Genomic DNA, 17885 nt, shown 5'->3' with positions numbered 1-17885 from the left:
GAGCCAGGGTATAGGGAGTGATCAGGAGGGGAGTCCCGACAAGGAAGTGACAGGGGCCAGGCAGACACAGCATGGCTTAAGAACAATGAAGAACTTTGGACTCTCTCCTGGCCCAGATGTGAATTGATCATTTCTCCTCCTTGGTTTAGCTTCAACGAGAATTTTAAAAGAGAATTTTTGCTAAAATACAAAGGGAAAAGCAAACAAATACGAAAGCATAGAAACAAAAAGCTTAGAGATCCCAGATTTCTCAGCCTGCTCCACTAAGTTCTAGCCCTAGATGGGCTTGGCCCCAGCCCTGTTTCTCTCCTCAACCCGGCCCATGTGCATGCCGGGACTGCCCAGCACAGGCCCTGTCCATGGGTCTCAACAAGGGGGCAGATGGGATTTCTGCTCCTACCGGATTCCATGTCTGAAAAGTCACCCCTGGGCGATCTTGCTTATACAGAAGTTGGCTGAGTTTCTGTTCTGTAGCTGCCCCTGGAAGTCTTGTTCTAAATCAGGGATCAGCAAACATTTTCTGTCAAGGGCCACACAGTAAACATGTAGGGCTTTGCAGGCCATCCGTATCTCTGTCACAACCACTGAAGATGAATGCAGCGCTGATGGCTTTAGATGGCATGTAACATCTTTAGACAGCATGTAAACAAAAGGGCATGAATGTGTTCTAAGGAAACCTTATAAACATTGAAATTTAAATTTATATCATTTTCATATGTCATAAATTATTCCTTTTTGTTTTATTTTGTTTTTTGAGAGAGTCTTACTCTGTCCCCCAGGCTGGACTGCAGTGGGGCAATCTCAACTCACTGCAACCTCCGCCTCCTGGGTTCACATGATTCTCATGCTTCAGCCTGCCAAGTAGCTGGGACTATAGGCGCCCACCAGCACGCCCAGCTAATTTTTGTATTTTTAGTAGAGAAGGCCAGGCTGGTCTCAAACTCCTGGACTCAAGTGATCCGCCCACCTCAGCCTCCCAAAGTGAGATTACAGGAGTGAGCCACCACACCTGGCCTGATTTATTTTTTTATTTTTATTTTTATTTTTTTTGCAGACAGGGTCTCCCTCTGTTGCCCAGGCTGGAGTGCAGCGGTGCAGTCATGGCACACTGCAGCCTCAACCCCGCAGGCTCCCGTGATCTTCCAGCCTCAGCCTCCTGAGTAGATGTGGATACAGGTGTGTGCTAACACAACTGCCTGATTTTTTGATTTTTTGTAGAGATGGGGTCTTGCTATGTTACCCAAGCTTGTCTTGAAATCCTGGCCTCAAGTGATCCTCCTGCCTAGGCCTCTCAAAGCACTGGGATTACAAGTGTGAGCCATCATACCCAGCCTCTATTTTAATTTTTTTCCTCAACCTTTTAACAATTTACACACCATTCTTAGCTCATGGACTACAAAAACAGACAATGGGCCAGATTTAGTATTTTTATTATTTATTAATTTGAAACAAACGATACAATATATACCATCTGCTGAGCATCCTCTAGTTGCCAGGTAGTATGTACCATAGAGAGTTGCTATTAAGAATAAATGTGGCTGGGTGTGGTGGTTCATGCATGTAATCAGAGCACTTTGGGAGGCCGAGGCAGGCAGATCACTTGAGGTCAGGAGTTCGAGACCAGCCTAGCCAACATGGTGAAACCTCGTCTCTACCAAAAAATACAAAAATTAGCTGGGCGTGGTAGCACGCCTGTAAATCCCAGCTACTTGGAAGGCTGAGGCAGGAGAATCACTTCAACTCAGGAAACAGAGGTTGTGGTGAGCCAAGATCGTACCGCTGCACTCCAGCCTTGGCAACAGAACAAGACTCCATCTCAAAAAAAAATAGAAGAAGAAATGAAATAACACAGTTAAAGCACTTAGCAGAGGGCCTGCACTAAGGTCTCGATCATTGTTAGCACTCATTATTATTACTATTATTATTGTTTATATACCTTATCTTTAATTGGCAAAACAACTAGAAATATGAGATAACTCTTTTTTTTTTTTTTTAAATGGAGTTTCACTCTTGTTGCCCAGGCTGGAGTACAATGGCGTGAGCTTGGCTCACTGCAACCTCTGTCTCCAGGGTTCAAGCGATTCTCCTGCCTCAGCCTCCCAAGTATCTGGGATTACAGGTGCCCAGCTAATTTTTGTATTTTTATTAGAGATGGGGTTTTACCATGTTGGTCAGGCTGGTCTTGAACTCCTGACCACAGGTGATCCACCTGCCTTGGCCTCCCAAAGTGCTGTGATTACAGGTGTGAGCCACCACACCCAGCCCAAGATAACTTTTTTTTGGTGCGGCACGGTGCGGAGCAGGGGCAGGACAGAGTCTTACTCTGTCACCAGGCCAGAGTGCAGTGTCTCTATCTCAGCTCACCGCAACCTCTGCCTCCCAGGTTCAAGCGATTCTCCTGCCTCAGCCTCCCTAGAAGCTGGGACTACAGGCGTGCACCACCACACCCAGCTAATTTTTATATTTTTAGTAGAGATGGGGTTTCACCATGTTGGCCAGGATGGTCTCAATCTCTTGACCTTGCAAACCACCCACCTCGGCCTCCCAAAGTGCTGGGATTACAGGCGTGAGCCACCATGCCTGGCCCAAGATAACTCTTAATATCCCATTGAGGATCAGAAAATTAAGTAATTTGTGAAACTAGCAACTAGCAGACCTAGGATTTGAACCTGATAAACCTGACTTCAAAGTCCATGCCTTTTCCATGACATCACCCTACCTCCTGTTTAGTTTATCTGAAGTGTATTCCCTGGTTGGTTGCTAATCCCTGGTCTTCCCATCAACAGCAGGCATTATCATCCCCAGAGTCTGCTATCTTGTGTCAGGATTAGCACAGGACTTATTCTATTCTTGTTTTAACACTTCAACGCCTGTTGGACCACTTAGCTCTTATTTCATGCCAAGGGATCCTCTGCCCTGTAGCACAGAGAAAATAACTGAGCTCAGAACACTGAGAACTTTTCCAGTCCTCTCACTTCTCCAGGTTCTTCTGATGACTCATCGCCAGGTAACTTCCTGAAAGTGACTCTCCCAGAATCCTAGCACACCAGGATTCTAACAGTAAACCACTTTTACCCATCAGTGATAACTCCAGAGAGCTTCCACCAAAGGTAAGAGGAGTGCCATGGTATAAAAACCATCAGAGCTGTCCATAAAATGTTACTGATGGTACTGTTCACAGCTTCAAAATTATATTCAAGGGAGCCCACGTGATAAATCCTTCCTTGATTTAGCTCCAAAAAAAAAAGTCCTCTCTAAAGTTGAATCTGTGTACTTTCTCTTACTAGAATAAGAAAATGATGTCACCCAACCTGTTTCCTTTTCTGTCGTAGCTTCTAAGAAACTTAAAGCCAAATTCTCTGCCAAAACGTCTCATCTCAGGTGTCCCATGAGATTTATTTCTGCTTCATTGCTTTGATCACTTTTATGTTTCATAATTTTTAAAACAGCTAGTATCTACTGTGTCTCCTATATGCCTGGCCCGACGCCATTCCTGACATGCCTTCCTTCTTTCTGCACACATTTCCTGATATACCTTCTTTCTTTCCTGTATGCATTTCCAGCAAAGTTCTTTGACACCTCACCCACTTGTCTATCTACATGTCTGTCTTCCTCCGCCCCAGTTATAAGCCTCTCAAGGGCAGGCATCATGTCTTACCCATCCTTACCTGCTCTGCTCCTAACACAGTATTGCCACTAATGTAGCACTCAGTGAAAGTGCTGAATGAAAACACTAATGGATTTCTAATTCTCCCAACACTCTGTAAAGTTGTTGTTATCTGCATTTTACAGATAAGGAAACATAACATTCTGGTAGGTTAGGTAATTTTTCCAAGGTTCCAGAGTTTGATAAGTGGTTTCAAAGCTGGTCGTTGTTTTACTAAACCACCTTAGTGCCTCATTTTTAAAGTTGTTTTATCGTGTAGTCTACAACTCAACTCTCCTGGAAGCAAGCAGGTACAAATAGTGAGTTAATGTATTAGTACTGCTAATAAAGACATACCCAAGACTGGGTAATTTATAAAGAAAAAAAGGTTTAATGGACTCACAGTTCCACATGGCTGGAGAGGTCTCACAATCACAGCAGAAGGCGGAGGAGCAAAGGCACATCTTACATGGTGGCAAGCAAGAGTGCGTGTGCAGGAGAACTCCCCTTTATAAAACCATCAGATCTCATGAGACTTATTCACTATCATGACAACAGCACGGGAAAAACCTGCCCCCATGTATCAATTACCTCCCATCAGGTCTCTCCCACGACACATGGAGATTACAGGAGCTACAATTCAAGATGAGATTTGGGTGGGGACATAGCGAAACTGTATCAGTTAAAAAAGAAAAAGAGGCTCTATCTACCTTTATGCATCATTGTGACGAGTCAATCTGGCTTTATCCTTAGAGGCCACAAGATTGAGATGTCATCCCAGGAAAATTGTGGTTCTTCCAGATTGCACTCTCTTCCACATCTCTCTCTCTCTTTGCATCTCTGCTTATCTCTGAATATCTCTCCTTTTAGTCTGTCTTTTGAGTTTTCTGCTGCATGTATCACTCTGAACATCCATGCAGGCATTAAGACCTCCAGGCAGTCCCCATACCTGATCTCTGCTGGAGCAAGTTACACTAACAGGATTCCAGTCCTTCTGCATGTTACAGCCCCTAGACACACGTCTGAATTGGAATCCTGTAGCTCTGGGTGGCTTCCTTGATGGAACTGAAACTCTGTTTGGCATCTGGTACCGTCCACCTTCATCTCATATCATCTACCCTCCAACTCTACCTATTCCCGAGTGGCCCCATCCAGGACTCAATGAAAGCTTATATAAAAGGAGTTTATGTCCAAGGGCAAATGGCAGAACATCTAGAATAAAGATGGCAGATGGTTGTTACTAGATAGGAAAACTAGAAATTGGAAAAGATCTTTGACACGTTGTCAGCCCTCAAATATTTGATAATGAATGAATGAATGAACGAACTCACTCTAACATCACCACTTTTCCACCTTGATACCTAGACAGCCAGCAACCAAACACCAAATTCTGAGCACCCAAATCTCTTCAGCCATGGTAGTCCTATGAATATGCTGCAGCAAGACTAATGGAGATGGAAAACTCGGTTTGTTTTCTGCTTGAAAAGCAAGCCAGAGCACAGCTTTGTCAGTCAGCCCAGAGATTCCTTCTCAGTACCAGGCACTGGTTGTCTTTCAGGGGGAATGGGAGAGTGGGGGTGGGGAGGGTGGACAGGTTTTGGCTTCACATTCTCCCTTTGCTTGAAGTTGCTCAGTGACCCTAGGCAGTCACTGGGTAACTCGGGCCTCACTGTTCTCATCTGTAAAAAGAGGAAGTTGAACTAAATGCCATCTCTGCCACCTTCCAGCTTCTCATTCTATGATTTGTCCTCCAGGAATTCAGCCAGCATTCTTTCCTTGGGCTGTGATCTATGAGATGCCCGTTTTAATCTTCTCGATTGCATTTCCTAGTCTTCCTTATCGCAAATCTGTCAGGAGTTGGAGACCAGCCTGGCCAACACCATAAAATCCTATCTCTAGAAAAAATACAAAACTGAGCCAGGCATGACGGTGTACATCTGTAATCCCAGCTACTTGGGAGGCTGAGGCAGGAGAATTGCTTGAACCTGGGAGGCAGAGGTTGCACTGAGCAGAGATTGTACCACTACACTCCAGTCTGGGCAACAGAATGAGACTCTGTCTCAAAAAACAAACAAAAAACAAGTTTGTCACAAGCTCCTAGACCTTGGAAATCTGATCATAACATGACATTCCATGGAACTTTTTACATGTGTGGTAAAATAGACTGAACATAAAATTGGCCATTTTCACCATTTTTAATTTTATTTAAGAGACGAGGTCTCACTCTGTTGCCCAGGCTGGAGCAGTGGGGCAGTGATAGCTCACTGCAGCCTCAACCTTGGCTCAAGTGATCCTCCTGCCTCAGCCTCCTGAGTCACTGGGATTACAGGCGTGAGGCCACCCTGCCCAGCTATCTTAACCATTTCTTTTTATTTTTTGAGATGGAGTCTCGCCCAGTTGCCCAGGCTGAAGTGCAGTGGTGCGATCTCGGCTCACTGCAACCTCTGCCTCCTGGGTTCGAGCAATTCTCCTGCCTCAGTCTCCCACGTAGCTGGGATTAGAGGAACGTGCCACCACACCCAGATTATTTTTGTGTTTTTAGTAGAGATGGGGTTTCATCACATTGGCCGGGCTAGTCTTGAACTCCTGACCTCAGGTGATCCACCAGTCTCAGCCTCCCAAAGTGCTGGGATTACAAGTGTTGAGTCAATGTGCTCAGCCTATCTTAACCATTTTTAAGTGCAATGGTCTATGACATTAAGTATGTTCACATTGTTGCGTAACCATCACCATCATCCTTCTCTAGAACTTTTTCATCTTCCCAGGCTGAAACTTTGCACCCATTAAACACTAACTCCCCACTCCTCCTCTCCCCAGCTTCTGGCAACCCCCATGCTTTCTGTCTCTATGAACTTGACTGCTTTAGGGATCTCATACAAGTAGAATCATATAGTATCTGTCCTTTTGTGACTGGCTTATTTCGCTTAGCATGATGTCCTTAAGGTTCATCCATGTTGTAGCATGTCTCAGAACTTCTTTTTTAAGGCTGAATAATATTCCATTGTTTGTATTGACATGTCTTGTTTATCCATTCATCTGTCCATGGACACTGAGGCAGCAGCCACCTTTTGGCTATTGTAAAGAACTTTGCTAGGCACATGGATGTACAAACATCTATTCAAATCCCTGCTTACAGTTCTTTTGGGTTTAAATCCAGAAGTGGCATTGCTGATCACATAATTCTATGTTTCATCTTTTCCAGAACTTCTATACTAGCTCACTGTAGCCTCTACCTCCTCAGCTCAAGAGATCCTCCCAGCTCAGCCCCAACTAGTAGCTGGGACAACAGATGCACACACAACCATGCCAGGCTAATTTTTGTATTTTTTGTAGAGATGAGTTTTGCCATGTTGCCCAGTCTTAAGTGATCTGCCTGCCTCAGCCTCCCAAAGCGCTGGGATTAGTCATGAGCCACCATGCCCAGCCTCAAGGGGAATTTTGTTTTATTCTTTTTTAATTTTTTTTTTTTTGAGATGGAATCTCGCTCTGTTGCCCAGAATGGAGTGCTCTCGGCTCACTGCAAGCTCCACCTCCCGGATTCACACCATTCTCCTGCCTCAGCCTCCCGAGTAGCTGGGACTACAGGCACCCGCCACCATGCCCAGGTAATTTTTTGTATTTTTAGTGGAGACAGGGTTTCACGGTGTTAGCCAGGATGGTCTCGATCTCCTGACCTCGTGATCCGCCTGCCTCGGCCTCCCAAAGTGCTGGGATTACAAGCGTGAACCACCACGCTAGGCCAGGGGACTTTTAAATGCATAAACAGCACTGCTTGAGAAGCCAGGCACTGCGGTCTCACTCCCATGCTGACGCCTGAGGTGTGGGTTTACCTGGAAGGGTTGTCCCACCTCAGTCTTCAGAGGAAAGGACCCACCTGCTGTTCAGAATGAGCCCTGTATGAAAGACCACACCTGGGGCTGATTGTGCCTCTGCCCTCACTGGTGCCTTAGTACACACTTCTGGGAAATGGGCTAATAATGCTCAATTCATAGGGTTTTTGTAAGAATCAGGGATAGTGAACACAAAACACCTAAGTAAACACTCATAGAATGAGCCTACTAATCTACCCTACAAAAACCAAAGGGTGGTTATAAAAACCAAATGAAATCATGTCTAAGAAAGCTGATAATGTCTAAGAATGAATGACCATTTGGTCACACATTCCACCAATGCTGCACCCTCATCATTTCTTTCCTAATCACTGCTGCAGCCTCTTAACGGCTCTTCCTGCCTCCTATCCTCCTAAGTCCATTCTTCACTGAAGTCTCAGAGTAAGCTGCTTAAAGCAGATCTGATCCTGTTATTCTCCCACCAAAGTTTCCAGTGGCTCTCCCTGCCTTTACAAGACTTTTTATGGTGTGACCCCTTCCTCTTTCTTCAGTCTTATTCTGTACCTTTCTGGGCTTCATATTTTGGTACTTTATCTCCATCATTTAAAAACTTTTTTAAATTTATTTATTTATTTTTAGACAGGGTCTCACTCTGTTGCCCAGATTGTAGTGCAACTGTGCAATCTCTCAGCTCACTATAACCTCCACCTTGTGGGTTCAAGCGATCCTCACACCTCAGCCTCCCAAGTAGCTGAGACAACAGGAGTGCACCACCTCACCTGGCTAATGTTTTTTTTTTTTTTTTTTTTTGAGAATGTGGTCTCACTATATTGCCCAAGCTGGTCTCAAACTCCTGGGTTCAAGCAATCCTCCCACCTTGGCCTCCCAAAGTGCTGGGATTATAGGCATGAGCCACCGTGCCTGGCCTTTACCTCCATGATTTTCTTAATGTTTGTCCCCTCTACCTGGAGCACTCTCCTCCCACTTCTGGCTAAAACTTAGTCATCTTTTAATACTAATTTCAGCCATTGATTTTTTTCAGAGGTCCGATAGCACTATGAGCAGACATCTATCATCATATCATGTACATACTATAATTATCTCTGGGTTGATTTCCCCAACTAGATCAGCCTCTTAAAGTCAGGTGTTAAACTATTCATCTTCATATTCCTAATCCTAGAACTGTGCTAGGGTGTTTATTGAACAAATACATGAATAGGAATAGAGTGATGTTTTTACTATTGGAACCCTGGATAGTTCATGTATGAGTGACTCTCTCCTTCAGAATAACCGCTTCTATAGCTTCACATTACATGACTATTATTTAAAAATCAGTATCATTAGACAATAAAGAACTTTTTTTTAAAATTGGCACCACAAAGGGGGAAGCCACAGAGGAAATGCTCTGAGTTCCTCTCTGTTGTTCTTTCTCTGTTCCTTTCTCCCTTCAAAATAAATGATGTGTTTTAACACAGAGCTACTCATGTCTTTATGGTTCTTCTGAGAGATGCTTCTGTTTCATCAGTGTCTAAGAAATATGCTGGCCCCTACTTCTGAGGTCTTGATGACACAGCCTCCATTAATAGATCCTATGTGCAGTGTTTTCACTAGGAGTAAGCTAAAGCTATGAGTCCAGTCTTGCACTTAGTAGGTAAATAATCCTCAGAAAAAATGAGTAACTGATGAGTCAGTCACCTGTTTATGTTAACTCCTCTAAGTGCCAGTCTGTAACTACAGGTCAGTTTTCAAAGTTTACCTCCTTTAGAAGCAAAAACTATGCCAGTTGTGCCTTTTTGGAAGCATACGGGCATTGGAATTTTGCAAAAAACAGTGGATCATTTTTTAAATTAACCTAACGTGTGTATTTACAGTTGATGTTGGAGACCCTTGATCTGCTTATTTTTTTAATAAGCCCTGAATTTATATTTAAATTTCTTGATCTGAGTGTCAGTGTCTTTCCATAGGAATCACTTGAGGCTATGGGTTTACTGATGCTTGCAAACCACTGTGCAAAGTTATTGTCTGAATTTAAGATGTCTTTAAACTTCTTTTTAAGCTTCAAATGGTGCCTTCTAGTTCTTATGGTGTCAGTGACTATTAATGATTAGATTTTGGCTTTATCTTTTGGGTTTACTGTCGCTCCAGGGAAGTCAAAATGGTAATCATTAACATATATTAGTTTTTTTCTTGTTTTTAATCTTTTAAAGATTTGTTTCTTTTTACTCACAAATACACAATGATTTTTATTTTTTGAGACAGGGTCTCACTCTGTCACCCAGGCTGGAGTGCAGTGGGGTGGTCTCGGTTCACTGCAACCTCTGCCTTCCAGGTTCAAGTGATCCTCCCACCTCAGCCTACCAAGTAGCTGGGACCACAGGCGCTCACTACCATGCTGGCTTTTTCAGTTTTTGTAGACATGAGGTTTCTCCATGTTGCCCAGAATGGTCTTGAACTCTTGAGCTCAAGCAATCCTCCCACCTCAGCCTCCTGATGTTCTAGGATTACAGGTGTGAGCCACCACGCCCAGCCTCACAATGCTTTTAAAGGAATATTAATGTGAGATGTGGAATATTGTATGTAATAGGCAATTCATAATTTCACATTTTGAAAAAGAACTGATAATTCCAGAGCAAAGTTAAGGACCAGCAGGAATTTCTGCTTAACGAAATATTTAGAATTCCAGCAACTCTGAGACTTACCTCCTTTCCCTGGGGATAGGTAAGGTGAGAACAATTTGAAAGAATTTTCTTCAGTTCTGGGGATGGGGAGAATTTTCTTGTTTTTTATTATCTCAAGTCAACAGGTATGAACGTCTAGCAAAAAAGGAATCTGAGTTCACTGCTAGCATTTTAGACTTGGAATGAACAATAAATGTAATTTTAATAGTTCAACCTTCTCAGAGGCAGAAATGTTTTAAAACCAAGCTTGCCTGATTTCCCATCTGCTTCCTTTTATGATCAGCAAATTTGTTAAGGAGGATCTTGTTTACCTGATGAATATCTTTCAGTTTTCCTAATTATAACCTTTATTACTAAACCCCTAAAGGAGTTAACAAGTAAAATCAACCAATTCGTATTTATGGGAATGAAAATATAGGGTGAAGGTTTTAAATAAAAACATACCTTTAAAAACATGAATTATGCTACATGGGGGATAAGGATCAAAAGACACACGTGCTTTGCCAAACCTTGAAAAGTAGGCAAAGATGGGGTCACCTCAGACTTTCAGCCTGGAGCCTTCAGGGCAGGACATTCTTACCAAGGGGTGAGACTGAACGGATGGAGCCTTGCAGGGTGACCCAGAAACAGGCTGAGGACAGACACCAACAAAATTCAGCATTCCTAGCGCCCCCTATTCCCAGGCTTCCAATCTGCCAAACTTAACTTTTGAAAAGCTCCAATTGTGAGATACCAAATTAAACTCAGCTGTGCTGAGGGGCTCGCGGGTACAGCTGGCTTTGGGGTCCGCATTCTGTGGTGTCCTCTGGGGTAGGTATGTTTGGGGCTGCAGGGACGGGAGGGCACCCACGGCACGGGCTTACCCACGGGGACGACGCCTCCTGACAGCGCGCGAGGCGGGAGAGTGGCAGATGCCTCTTACCCCGTACCCGAGGCAGCAGGGGTTGGGACCCCCGCCCACAGTGTGATACGGACCCCTGCTGACAGCCACACTCTCCCAGCTCTCACACATTCCCGCCTCTGCAGAAACCCAGCCCAGCCCATCCCAGAGTTCACGTCCATACTCGAGGCAGGAGGCATGCACCGCGAGCTTGCAATCGCCCGCCCCAGACACCCAGAGCAGGCGCTCCACGTCCGGCCCGCGGGCAGGACGACCGGGCCAGACAAAGAGTTTTAAAATCGATCCCCCGGGCAAAGCCCGGGCTACGGCGAGAAGTGCGAAGCCGTCTCTAAATTTTAGCAGCTCGCCGCTTCTCCCATTAGCACGACGAAGTAAAGACTTCCCACTCCCGAAAGGGAAGATCCCGAAGAGCCCCTACCTTGCTGCAGCGCCAGGTCCCGCGGTCTCCAGCGGCTGCCACTGCGGCCGGCAACAGGGCCAGCGGCCTGGCCCCGCCCTCTCCACGGTCCCGCCCCCTGAGGCCCCGCCCCCGGCTCTCGGCAGCCCCGGCCCTGCCGGCTCCCGGTCCCACCCACCGCCCCCCGGCGGCTCTCAGGCCCGCCTCTGACCGAATGCCCCGCCCACCACCCCCCTCGGCGGCTCCCGGCCCCGCCCCCTAACGTCCCGACCACCGCCTCCGCGTAGGCTCCCGGTCCTTTCCTCGGAGGACCCGCCCCCGCCGGCTCGCGGGCCCGCCTTCTCGAGGCCCGGCAGCTGGGTTCAAGAGGTAGTGCAGGCCCCAGAGCCCGGTGCATTGTGGGACGCCGCAGCCAACGCCGAGCCTGCGCTGCCTCCTGGCGGGCGCCGCTGCAACAACACCCGCACCCTGGTGCACACCGCGGAGGACTAGGGCACCGAGCGCCGAGGGCGCAGAATCGCTGAGGTCCCGGTAAAGCATGACAATGAGCCGGATGCTTAGAGTGCGGGGCCACCTCCCGCTTACCGATAAAAGGAAACGCGAAAGCAGCGTTAAGGGTAGGGCAAGCTTTCGAAACTAGGGAAAATCATTACAAAGGGTCAAACGAAATGACGTCAAGGGGAGGGAGAAACCTGTACGCGTCGTTTTTATTTCTGGGGAAACCACAGATCCGCTCAGTCTAGAGAAGAACGGGGTTCCATGTGACAGGGGCTAAAACTGGAATCCCGAACTCTTCCCATACATGTCCCGAGGAAAAAGTTTAAATGGAATTAAACAAATTACACAAAAATGTAGTGAAAAATGAGAACATAACAAATGACTAGTAAGTCGCTGCTTAAATAAGATATGAACATTGTCACTACGTGGAAATACTTGTCATGCGATGTTAAGTAACAAACACAAGACAGCACGTAGCCAGTGATGTCAACTGTGGCAAATCTGCGTGTCCATGAACAGAAGAAGCAGCTTCTGAGCAGCTTAAGAGTTTAATGCGTCTTAAGGTTCTTTACTTTTATTAGATCAGTTTTTAACGTTTCTGAGTGGTTGGGACTAATCCTAATTGTAGATGGCATTGCAATATTTCAGTTTTTTCTCACTGTAAGTAATAATTTTAAAAAGTGACTTAGGAAGAAAACATTCTGAGGCGTTAGGGAACCATGACAGTTTTGCTTGTCTGCAAACCCTGGTGGGGCACAAACAGAAAAGTACATTTAGCGAGGGAGCATATGGGTTAGCTAGCGCTGCTATCAGAAAGTGCCGTAAGCTGGGGGGCTAACTCAGCAGACGTGTGCTGTCTCACAGCTCTGGAGGATGGAAGTCTGTGTTCAAGGTGTGGGCAGCCTTGGTTCCAGTTCTGAGGACTGTGAGGGAAGATTGTTCCAGGCCTCTCTCCTGGGTTGTAGATGGCCAGCTTCATGTACACGTGGCATTCTTCCTGTGTCCACATATCCCCCTTTTATAAGAACACCAGTCAGATGAGATTTGGGGCCCATCCTATTCCAGCATGCCCTCATCTTAACTAATTACATCTGCAATCACCTGATTTCCAAATAAGGTCATATGCTGAGGTACTGGGGCTTAGGACTTAAGCCTGTCAGTGGGCAAGGAGGGGGACAATTCAAACACACCTGGCGATTCAAAGTGTAATCTTTGGAAAATCACACAAACTGAATGACAAAAACAGTCATAATTAACTATAATGTACATGATCTTAAATGTATCAGAAAGCCAACAGTGGGCACGGTGGCTCACATTTGAAATCCCAGCACTTTGGGAGGCTGAGAGGGGAGGATCGCTTGAGCTCAGAAGTTAGAGACCAGTGTGGGCAAGATAGCCAGACCCGGTCTCCACAAAAATAAGAAAGTTATCCAGGCATAATGGTGCCCACCATAGCCCCAGCTATTCAGTAGGCTGAGGCAGGAGGATCACTTGAGCCTGGGAGTTCAAGGCTGCAATCAGCAATGATCACATCACTGTACTCCAGGCTGGGTGATAGAGTGAGCTCTATCTCCTAAAAAAAAAAATAGAAAAGCTAAACAGTTAAATACAGTCAAACCAAATTGATTACAATGTTTTTGTTTCTGTTTAACACCTTTCTGGCCTTTCCAGTTTAACTCCGAGATGTTAATGAGCTTAGACAGCCTAGAGGCCATGAAGCCTGCATGGCGTATCTAACATGCCTGGACTCCGGTCCAAATGCCTGAGACGGGTGTAGGGGCAGCATCTCTTGCATTTGAACCTCAGGAACATGAGAGGACATGGGTTGGCAGTTATGGGAAACAGCATCCCCATTCTAGGATGGCACACACAATCCTTCCTGCTGAAGAACTCAGCGCTCTAGTTCAAGTTTCATAGGAGTCTGCAGAATGTGCTTGTGAACTGAGCCACCTCTATCAGTTAGCCTGACCACAGGGGGAAATGAGAAGTTCTACAATGTCAGGGAGCACTGGCCCTGCCTCCTGAGGTGGTGGGGACTTAGTGGATCTCAGAGAATTGAAGCCCTGCCTGGCACTGTGGGATCAGTTTTTTTCTTGCAGGAGTGTGTCTACAAGAATCAGAAGCCCTGTCGGCGGTGTACGGATACGGATGACAGCTGGCGCTCCAGAAATAAAAGCTCTGATGTGTGGTGTCTGCAGATGCCTGTGCTGTAATACTGCCACCCTCACTGATTTCAAGCTACCGACATGAAGTCACTGAACAAGGAGCTGGGGCCCAGGTGACTGAGTTAACAGGGTCTCAAAGTGGAGAAGCTACTGGCAGGGAGCTGTATCTGGGAGCACCATGGGGGAAAAGCAGACAGAAGCAGCAGCCCTTGGGGGTTAGGAGCAGAACCTCCACCTGGCAGCAGTGGGCGAGGGGAGCTGGGAGCCATGGGCAGTGGGTCAGTCCAGGGAGGAGCAGCAGGGGTAGGGAATGGCAGGGAGCCCCAACACACCAGGAGGAAGCGTGTTCTTTCAGAGCGTAAAAGGGGGGCAATCTGAATTTTCAGACGGGAGGAAAACACCCTTCTTTCACTTCTCCCCCAGGAGACCTTGCCAGGAAGGTAGATATTTAGGTTAGAGTGTCCAGGGCTCACACAGGTGTTTCTTTTTTTAATCACCAAGGTAATTTCTATGTGGGCTTCCTCCCCAGTTTAGCAACTTGGTATCCAGGTGAGCCTCCAGAAGGCCATATGGTCTCCTGTTAGAGCAGGGGAAGCTGGTGCTAAATCAGGTAACAGAACTGAGACACAGGTGGGTCTCCTGTGTCTCATACTGGCTCTTAGGAGCACTAGGGGCTGCTGGGGAGTGGGAGCGAGGCCAGAGCCTATTTTCTCGTGCCTGGCTGGCCCTGTGGCGTTCTCTCACTGCTTTCAGCACTGTTCTCAGGCCATAAATCCCCCACACTTGCTGGAGTGATCTTGCGCACAGTCAAATCTGATCAGCCATAAGCTCATTCCTGCTTAGAAACCTTGCTGCGCCAGGTTCAACCTCTTTTGTGCCGGACGTGACGCTCCTCCTGATCTGACCTCCACTCAGCTCCCCACCTGCATTCACTGCCAGCCCCTGGTGACTTCACTGAACCCAGGTTCCCATTTCCCAACAAGCTTTGTTTGCTTCTAATTCTAGGCCTTTGCGTTTTTCCCCCCTGAATTTTATCTCTTTTCCATAGTTCCCTCAGTCTATTTCCATGCCAGGAATCTCGAGTCATATCTATAGTTTTACTATTATTATGATATACTTTTTTTTTTTTTTTAGTAGAGATGGGGTTTCACCATATTGGTCAGGCTGGTCTTGAACTCCTGACCTCAGATGACCCACCTGTCTCGACCTCCCAAAGTACCTGGGATTACAGGTGTGAGCCATCACACCCGGCCTCACTGTCTTTTTTATTATGGTAAAATATTTAAGATAAAGTTTGCCATTTTAGTCATTTTTAAGTATAGAGCTCAATAGCATTAACTATATTCATAATGTTAGGCAACCATCAACACTATCCAAAACTTGTCATCACCCATAAGATAAACTCCGTATCTATTAAAGCAATAATTTCCACTCCCCCCTCCCCTTAGACCCCAGTGAGTTTGAATCTGCTTTCTGTCTCTATGAATTTCCATGTTCTAGATATTTCATATAAATGGAATCATGCAATATTTGCCCATTTGTGTCTGGCTTCTTTCATTCAGTATAATGTTTTCAAGGTTCATCCATGTTGTAGCATGTGTCAGAATTTCATTTCTTGTTTTTTTGTTGTTGTTGTTTTTGGTTTTGGTTTTGGGGACAGAGTCTTGCTCTGTCACCCAGTCTGGAGCGCAGTGGCACTATCTCACTGCAGCCTCCATCTCCTGGGCTTAAGTGATCCTCCCACCTCACCTCCCAAGTAGCTGGGACTACAGGCATGTGCCATCACGCCTGGCTGATTTTTGTATTTTTTGTAGAGACAGGGTTTTGTCATGTTGCCCAGGCTGGTGTTGAACCCCTGGGCTCCACCAGCAATCCACCCGCCTTGGCCTCCCAAAGTACTGGGATTACAGGTATGAGCCACCATGCCTGACCTGACCTTCATTTCTTTTTATGGCTGAATAGTACATATATATTGTATTATTGTATATTGTACATAAACATTCTTTTTTGTTCATGTGATGAACACTTGGATTGTTCCCACATTTTGGCTATCGTGAATAATGTTGCAGTGAACATTAGCTTACACTTCACATATATTTTCACCTTCTTATAAGGCCTTATTTCCACTGTAGACCCTAGTCATGGGCCATCCCCATGCAAAATGAGGAAGGAAGCTGCCCCATCTTCTTTCTGTGTCCTCGCCTTCCCGGCACGGGGTGTTGCTAGCAACAGGTATGACTCATTCATGGTGGAATTTTTGGCATGAGTAGGACAGGGCAATCTTGCAGACACTCCTCAAATCATCCCAGAGACACACCACATACTTGGCGTGGCTAAAAAGCAAAGTCCCACCAGGACAAATCCTCTCAAGTCTGAGACACTCTAACAGGAAGTGGGCTTCCTGGAGTCGAGTATTAGTAGGCATACTGTGTTTCCTTGATGTAGCCTTCGTGCAAAGGGTTCGAGATTGCAAAAGAGGATGTGACCATAAGAAGGAAGCAAACAGGAACATTGAGAATAAGCCTGGAAGTCCGTTTTGTCTTCCCTTCAACGTTCACAGCTGGTTCCAAGACAACGTGTTGCAAGGCAGATGAAGAGAAGTCGCCAGGTGCTGCGTCACCAGCTGTTTCTTGGGAACCCTGATGCACTTCTGGCTCACTCTCCATACCCAAGTCTGTACTCAGCGCACACCTGTTAACTGAATTCACTTAGAGAGGAAAGCTCTTAAGCATTCAGGCAGTATCAGCCCTGGGCAAGAAACTTGAAGAACACACATTTTGGCTTTTATGTCTGACTGCCTCTCTTTCTCTTTGTAGATCTTCCATCTCCCTCCTTCAGTTACTGACTCTTAATCCCTCACCCCCTCCCCCATTCTCCTCCACAGAAAAGTATACCTGTTTATTGAAAGTCTCTTTTTTTTTTTTTTTTTTTTTTGAGACAGAGTCTCACTCTGTCGCCCGGGCTGGAGTGCAGTGGCCAGATCTCAGCTCACTGCAAGCTCTGCCTCCCGGGTTCCCGCCATTCTTCTGCCTCAGCCTCCCGAGTAGCTGGGACTACAGGCGCCCGCCACCTCGCCCGGCTAGTTTTTTTTGTATTTTTTAGTAGAGACGGGGTTTCACCGTGTTAGCCAGGATGGTCTCGATCTCCTGACCTCGTGATCCGCCCGTCTCGGCCTCCCAAAGTGCTGGGATTACAGGCTTGAGCCACCACGCCCGGCCGAAAGTCTCTTATATACTAATTCATACTAAGGTATAAATGACTGAAAGTAGCTTACTGTACTGCCCTTTGCAAGAATAGTTACATTTTTCACAATAATAATTTCACCAGTGATATATTTTTTCTTTTTTCTTTATTTTAAAGACAGTCAGCATCTCCCTATGTTGCCCAAGGTGGTCTCAAACTCCTGGGCTCAAGTGATCCGCCTGCCACAGCCTCCCAAACTGCTGGGATTACAGGTGTGAGCCATTGCCTGGCCCAGTGATAGATTTAATGTAATAAAATCCAAGAGTTGGAGAAAGACATACTATGCTAACACCAATCAAAAGAAAGCTGCAGGCCGGACATGGTGGCTCAAGCCTATAATCCCAGCACTTTGGGAGGCCCAGGCAGGCAGATCACTTGAGGTTAGGAGTTTGAGACCAGCCTGGCTAACATGGTAAAACCTCATCTCTACTAAAAAAAAAAAAAAAAATATATATATATATATATATATGCACACAAACAAAAATTAGCTTGGCATGATGGTGCATGCCTGTAATCCCAATTACTTG

The 17885-nt window shown here is 46.0% G+C and overlaps 1 protein-coding gene across 1 annotated transcript in view; it reads right to left on the bottom strand.

Annotated features, from left to right (window-relative positions):
• The window catches only part of EXTL3 (exostosin like glycosyltransferase 3), a 136562-nt gene extending 125036 nt beyond the window's left edge, over nucleotides 1-11526 (bottom strand). Inside the window, exon 1 of the mRNA XM_033229554.1 lies at nucleotides 11474-11526. The gene's annotated coding sequence lies outside the window, so the exon portion shown is untranslated. The remainder of the gene's footprint in view (nucleotides 1-11473) is intronic.
• Nucleotides 11527-17885: the final 6359 nt, after the last annotated feature.

The sequence above is a fragment of the Trachypithecus francoisi genome, unplaced genomic scaffold (genome assembly GCF_009764315.1).
Source record: "Trachypithecus francoisi isolate TF-2019V2 unplaced genomic scaffold, Tfra_2.0 Contig01440, whole genome shotgun sequence".
NCBI lineage: Eukaryota > Metazoa > Chordata > Mammalia > Primates > Cercopithecidae > Trachypithecus > Trachypithecus francoisi.
The sequence above is the reverse complement of the archived record's forward strand: the minus strand, read 5'-3'. Positions and strand labels throughout refer to the sequence as shown.